The sequence below is a fragment of the Pinus tabuliformis genome, chromosome 4_2 (assembly GCF_031772625.1).
Source record: "Pinus tabuliformis cultivar Carrire ecotype Pingquan chromosome 4_2, CPIR1, whole genome shotgun sequence".
Lineage (NCBI taxonomy): Eukaryota > Viridiplantae > Streptophyta > Pinopsida > Pinales > Pinaceae > Pinus > Pinus tabuliformis.
The window spans coordinates 521,418,201-521,426,086 of record NC_142304.1 but is presented as its reverse complement, the minus strand read 5'-3'; positions in this window follow the sequence as shown (position 1 = coordinate 521,426,086).

Genomic DNA, 7,886 nt, shown 5'->3' with positions numbered 1-7,886 from the left:
GGAAGGCTACTGTTTGTGCTTGGTTTGATGCCCTAGATTCTTTAGGCGTGTGCTTCAAATTTGTTTGGTTCTTTAGAGACTTTAGGCAGTTTGCTTTGAGATTTTACTTTGTTTGCGTGTGCAGTAGTTAAAAGTCTTTAACTGTGGCGGAATTACCAAGACAGTCCCGTAGACTTCGGGGCCAGTCTCCTGAGATTGTTTCCGTGGCCGAATTATTGAGGACATCCCGTAGAATTCGAGGTGAACCTCCCGAAGAGGTTTCGAGTCATTACGAAGGTTTGAAAGTCCTTGTAACTCCTCCTAGCGGCAGTAGAGTAGGTTCACCTGAAGAAGGAGAGCCTTCGTTGGTAGTCCATCAAGATTACCAAAGTCTAGAGACAGGTTATAATCCTGAAGCTGTTGCGGTTTCCAAGCTTGCTGATAGTTTTTCATCTACTAGTGATATAGGCGAAGAACCTGAAATATCTAAACCTGTTACTCCAACTTCTAGTGTTCCTGATTCACCTAGGGTAGAAAGAGTCATAACTGAAAATCTTCCTTCTGGTTTGATAGCGATTGAAGAACTTGCTCCAGAAGAAGAAGTAGGCCCTTTTCTTGAAGATCAACCTACTATTGATCTAAGAGAGCGTGAATCTATCTTTTACAGTCCACCTAGAAGCACTACTTGGTATCTTTCGTTAACTAATTATTTAGACAACTCAGGTACAAGTTTTTCTCCACCTCGTACTCCTTTTCCACCTAGAGGTATTTATACTCCTGTAAATATGTATGGTCAGTTGTCCATGTTCACTCAATCACCTGAATCATTTTTGTATGGTGGTCCTTCTGTTCCTACTGGGTATCAGTCACTTGCATATACTTTTGTAGGAGCATCTCCTCAACCCATTGAACATGGGTTATTAGCTGGAAACAATGGTAATAAGCCGTTGGGTGTAGGAGACATCTATATGATGTCAGGTTCAACTCCTAGTTCTCAACCTCAAGGTGCGCAGTTACCGCCTGGGGGGCAACCTCAAGTAACGCCTAGGGGGCAACCTCAAGGTACACAAATGTCTGGGGGGCAACCTCAAGGACAGTATATACCTGTGGTACAATACATTCCTCAAGGTCAACCCCAGCCTTAATATGTACCCCAAGGTCAACCCCAGTATCAGAGCCTTGTTTTGTTCATTTGTTATTAACCTTGGAATTCCCTAGCATTGGTAATCTTCAAGCTTATTACTCTTGATATTGGGGGTTTGTTGGGGACAGGTTTTATGTCTCTCCCTTTCATCCCTATTTGAAGGGACCCATTAACGCACCATCTTATGTGTCAGTGTTAGGCAGTTCCCTTTGACCAATTCCAGCGCAGCGACTCATCACAAGTCGCCCCTCGACAATAACATGGTGGCCCCACCTCCAGAAAGAATTCATATGTCATGCATGGGTTAGTCTAAATTTGTCAGAGATATTTAAGCTTATTAATGACCCAATTTCTTATGATTTTAGTTATCGTACAATGTCATCTAAGATCCCCTGAATATTACTTAATCCCAAAGTGGTTTACGTGAAAAGTATAAAATATTTACTAAAAAATGAGACTTCCATGCTTAGTACGCTATGCATTGATCAAGACCATATTATTTACTCAAGCTAAATTATTTTCAATGCAATTTGTATAGGTATTTTAAGAATGAATAAGTGGGGGAGGATTAACGAGTTGGAAGTTGAAGACCCGGAAGATATGATACAATTTTCAGCAGAAGACTTAACATGGACAGAGATTGAGGGGGACCAAGTTGCAGTTATTCCATATTGTCGACTTGATGATTTCATAAGTGGAGAGGAATCAAATGAAAGTGCACCCACCCAATTTCTTCTTAAGAATCATCAAAGTAACAAAATAGAGGATATCAAAGTCACCAATTACTCAACATTCTTGGAGTACAGTGTGTGAGTCTCTATATGCTTTTTCAAGATATGTGTAATTTTTTCAATATGCATAAATATTATATCTAATTTGCAGTAATTTTTTTACGTACATTTATTGGTGTTCATATGGTCCACAGTCGACAAGGAGAATTAGGAGTGCATCATCAGATCCAAAGACAACCCGCAATCGACATGAAAGTATTAAAGTTGGTTGCCAATGTCACTTCTTTGTGCGACGACTTGTGATGAGACCAGATGATGCTGTAATAATATATACTGCATGTAGACATATTGATGAATCCAATGTTATTTGTCATGGGACAGATGCAATCGGAAGGTCCATGAGATTCAATTATGCACCACATTTAAGTTGGCATATGCGATCTAGAGTCCAACATTTCGTTAAAAGAGGTTTTAATGTTACAATGATATGGGACAAGTTCATCTCTGATGTGAAGGATGGATCCGGTGAGTTATACACAGGGATACTTCGAGATACCTACATGACAAAAAAAGATATAAGTAACATTTACAATGATATCATAAGGCTAGAGTATGTTAAAGATCAAAGTGATCCAAAGAGTGTGGAGTGCTGGTACAAGGAAAACCCAGAGAGTTTTTTCTTCTACCAAAAACAAGATCTTGTTGAAAATATCCCTTTTATCATAGGCATACAAACAAAGTGGATGTGTTCAATGATGCTGAAATACTCTCACAATAATATTATCTCAATGGATTCAACCTTTAGTACAAATAAGTACGGGGTGAGTACATATTTATCCTAAATCCGATTCATTTATTTAACCTCATATTAATGCATGTATCTTATATAAATATAATTATGCATATTTTTTGTAATGCAGTATCAACTTTACACCTTAATGGTTTTCGACGAACATCACAATGGGGTTCCAATAGCTTGGGTGATATCATCACGCAACACTATAGCTGATCTTTCTAAATGGATGTTGGCCTTACTTGCAATTGGAAACAAAGAGCGACCAGATTGGCATGTTCTTGCCTTCATCACAGATGATGTTACTGCTGAAATTGAAGCATTGAGGTGATGTGTTTATTATTTTTACAAGAGGCATAAAAAATATTGTTAATGTATAATCTCACTAAAAATTATGTTATTGCAGGTCTACGATCAAGTGCAAAGTATTATTATGTGTGTGGCATGTTCGTCGTGCATGGTTGAAAAATGTTGGAAACAAGGTCAAAGGGAGGGAAAACCAAATACGCATTTTTCGTGGATTAGGTGAAATCATGCACATGTGTAAAGATGATGAATCTGTGCGAAAGAAAGTTGAAAGCTTATTTGAAGAATTCAGTGAACAAAAAAGATTTTTGGAATATTTTAGAAATACTTGGCTGTCCAACAACAAAATATGTAAGCTTCTTATTGGTGGTTATAATGACTCTATTTTTCATGTCATATGTATACTTATTAATATATAACTAATAAATTTCTTTCTACAGATATGTGGGCAAAAGCATACAGAAATTTTCCACATTCAAATCAAGATACGAACAACGCCATTGAATCTTACCATCGGTATATCAAGGAAAGGTACCTATGTGAGAAGAACAATGCATGCCACAGAAGGGTTGATTGGTTAATCTATGTTTTGTTGACAAAGGTTGTATTATTTTACAATCATATGCACCGTTTAAAAGAAGCTGGTTTTGTACGACCCAGAAAAATACAGGAACAACTGAATTCATCCAAGTGTAGAGCTAAGAAAATCCCAAATGAAGATTGTGTGCCTGATGAAAAGAGTAATGACTACTGGGTTCGTAGCCAAAATAAGGATACTCGTGACATTTGGTACAATGTCATATATAAGGGTTCTAATCTACACTTCTGCAATTGCAATTGGGCCCTAAATGGAAATATCTGTAAACATGTATTGAAAGTTGAGATGTTAGTGAGTAACACTATTTTGGGTGAAAATGTAGCACCTGGTGTCACTGATCCCACGACAGAAAGGCCTAGAATTTTATTTGATTTGAATGAAACACCTATATTGGTCCCAGAAATCCAAACAGAGCTTTTTCCATGCTTTGATTCTCCTCCCAATCTGAATTATCATAATGAAACAAGCATTGATAATTTAGATAATTTCTCATACAATGTTGAATCGACCAATGTACGACAAGATAGTGCATTCTCTGAACATGATGAGATGAAACGTGTTAACTCATCAACTCTTGAGAAATTGAGATCCATAATACCTACAAATTTGGAACAGACATATGCATTGAACAACTTGGTAGACAAAGCATGTCAAGAATACAACAAAATGTTTTTCAATACTATAACTCCATCCAAGATCACTACCAAGAGAAAACATAGTTTCTTGAGTCCAGTAAATAAAAAGAGGCGATGTGGTCGCAAGTCAAAGTCAGGGACAGATATACTACAATTTGAAAGGGTTGGACGAGTTCATGCAAGGAAAAAAAGAATGGATGAACAATTGGAGTCATCTTCTCAAAAACAAGGAAATATGGACCACGCGCCTGAGATAATTCAAGATTCTATTATACCCAATATTGGTATGGAAATTTCATGCTATGCATTGTTTTACGTTAAATGCGATATATTATCATGTTCAACACATTTGCATGACTATACGAACTATTTTTATTGTTACAGCTGAGGGACCCACATCTCACAACATTCCAAGTTGTCGAATTCGTTTATTCGATGAACATGCTACAGAAAAAAGATCTAGCATTGGGAACACTGCTTCAGCGATTAACACCCCAATATCCTCCCCAAGGGTGCTCCCCCCTATTGTTGAACCAATTAAGATGTATCATCGCCCACACCCACCACCTTTTTCCTCCATAAATTCTTCCATGCCTATAACCACCTCTGTAATACCTTCCCAATGCTCACCCCTACCCTTCAATCATCCACCATTCTCATTTTTTCAACCCTCCACCCTTAAAATTCCAATTTCCCCCCCTAGGTTAATCCCCCGGCCTACAGTGATTCCCACTATTGTACAACCGGTGGGGGTGTATCGTCGCCCGCACCCACTACCTTTTCCCTATTTCACATCCACCATGCCTTTATCCAGTGCCCCTGAACCATGCCTATATCCGTCACCAAGTGCTCCGCCATCTACCCAGGAAGGGTTGTCTTCTCCATTGCCTCAAATCCTCACGGTGAGAATGAGTATTTGATCAAAATATCATCATGAATTAATGAAATTGATTATATGCCTTTCAATTTTTACAACTAATTGATTATTGTAATTTTTTGCAGAGACATCAATTTGGAAATCCACTTGGGAGTGCCTCATGGGACGAGGGTGACTTAGAGACCCATACGGTAGATCGATCATGATGTTGTTTTTCCATTATGTCATTGATGGGCATGAGATTCCATTATTTATGTTGGAAATGAAGTTCTATTTTGTAAAAAAGAAACATGTATAGTTGGATCTATTTTGAATAAAAAATACATAAATTTATATTTGTGTTTATGACAACATCTCCATTCAATTTTAAATCCTTATGTGGATGCGATGTTATATTCTATCAATGTTACATTACTTTTTGATGAATAGTTGTAACGGATTTTGTTTTTATTAGTTACAAATTATCAAGTTTATAAGTTAAGTTACTTTTATATTTATATCTTATTTGATGTTTAAAATGTAATCTTAAGACTTATACCTCGCACCTCAAGATTAATCTGTCTAAAAATACATATGCCTTTCAAACTTGATACTAGATAAAAAGACAATAACCACACATTACAATCCAATATCGCTTTAAAAATATTCTTACCAAGTCTCTTAACAAATATGTAACCATAGATATTTTTATCATAAGCTACCATACAACAACGACTCTTAAGCATAAACAAAATATATATCGAAAAAAATATGAAAGCTTAAATATATTTTCACATCCTCAACCTTAGAATATTCATTTATTTCTTTACATATGAATTATAGTTTATAGTTTATGTTCATATTCCATATATTTTACATGTGAGAATCAACCCATTTAATAAACATGTACTTGTTATTTAACCTCTTTAACCTTTATTGATTTTTTTTTGTTTTATGGGGTTAAGGGTGTGATTGGAGAAGAGAGAATATTAAGATTACCGAAATAAAATTACAATTGAAATAGTAAGGAAGTATAAAGTTAAAAGTTGTATTTTATAATTTTGAGATGGTTAATATTCTAAAGTTGAATATTGATTTTTGAGAGTGGAAATATCGATGGATAAAAGTATGTATTTGGAATCCAAAAATGTGAATTCCATTAATTTCAAACCTCCAAACTGTGAATTTTGGTTTTGATATTCAAGTCTTTTCTTTAAAACATTGTTTTATAAAAAATGAATAGTATAGGCTGGCAATAAAAAAATTACATAAACAAGTGATTGGCATATACGTAATATTAAATTGAAATAAATAAATCGATGTAATGTTAATTTTGAATATTTTTTTTTTCCAATTTACAACTCCACTAAAATTTAAGAAGATTTGGTTTACTCATCTTGGATAAACGATGATCAAGTGCTCTGTTAAAACACTGCTTCAATTACCCGCCGTGTTAAATTATGTATAACTGTCAAATTTACAAAAAAAAATATTAAGAAGATTTGCTTTTACTTTTTATATATTATCTAAGGTAAGCTCTACAATTTTCAAGGAATACGGTTAATTAAAAACACAACTCAAAGTCAATATAATGATATAATAGTTGTGCAAAGAGGCTCATACTACGATAGAGGTATAATTTTTTCTCAGCAAGAAAAGTATATATATATTTATTCTAAATAATAAACAATGTTGGACGTAATTAAAAACAAAAAAAAATTATACATATTTGGTTAGTTTTAATTAAAAACATTAAAAAACATCAATAATCTCACTCTCTCTTAGCTAAGTTTGTTGTTGATATCACAACCCCATATGAAAGAGATATAGTAAAAATATTTTACTCACTCTTAACAATAAAATAAAATATTTGGATGCTCATGTGAAATAACATAATATTATATCAATTTTAAAAGTTTTAATTAAAAACATCAATAATCTCACTCTCTTTTAGCTAAGTTTGTTGTTAATATTACAACCCTATATGAAAGAGATGTAGTAAAAATATTTCGCTCACTCTTAACCAAAAACAAAATATTTAGATGTTCATGTGAAATAACATAATTTGTATCAATTTTACAAAAAGAAAGTGTCATATATATGTGTGTGTAAAATGCATAATTCTTACATTCTTTAAAAATATTCCAATATAAAACTTGAATAAACTATCTTAATATCCGCATTATCAACTTTATACATGTAGATAAATAAAGTCCTTATAAAAATATGTATAAAAAATATTTGAACTTGAAAAATGTAGTAAATGAGAATAAAAAATTTAGTTATTTCCTAGAATAATTAGAGATCTATGTATTTTGTTTAATTTTAAATTTCTGACATTTAAAAAATATTGATAACACAACCAAGATATATATATATATATATATATATATATATATATATATATATATATATAGGTTATAAATTAAATATTTCAATATGGAGAGTTGAGTGATTTGATGTTTATTTCAAAAATTATTTACTAATAATCAAGATTGCAAAAACATTTTGACATGGAAAATAGAATTTATAACAAATATTTTAATGAACTTATGAAGTATATATTTCAATGTCAAATATATACATATTACATATATTTAAAATATATATGTATTTATCATATAAAACACCTTGAAAAATAAAAATTTTCGGTTAAAATATTTCAATAATTGAAAATATAATTTATTTTGGTTAAAACATTTTAAGTATTACCACTATTCTATGTTTTAGCTCTTTTTCGGGTATTTTTTTGGGTCATTTGAGATTGATTTATCAAAAACTTGTTAAATTGTAAATTTACTTTGTGTAATCTATGTAATCCTAGTGCTCAAAAGGATTTTCAAA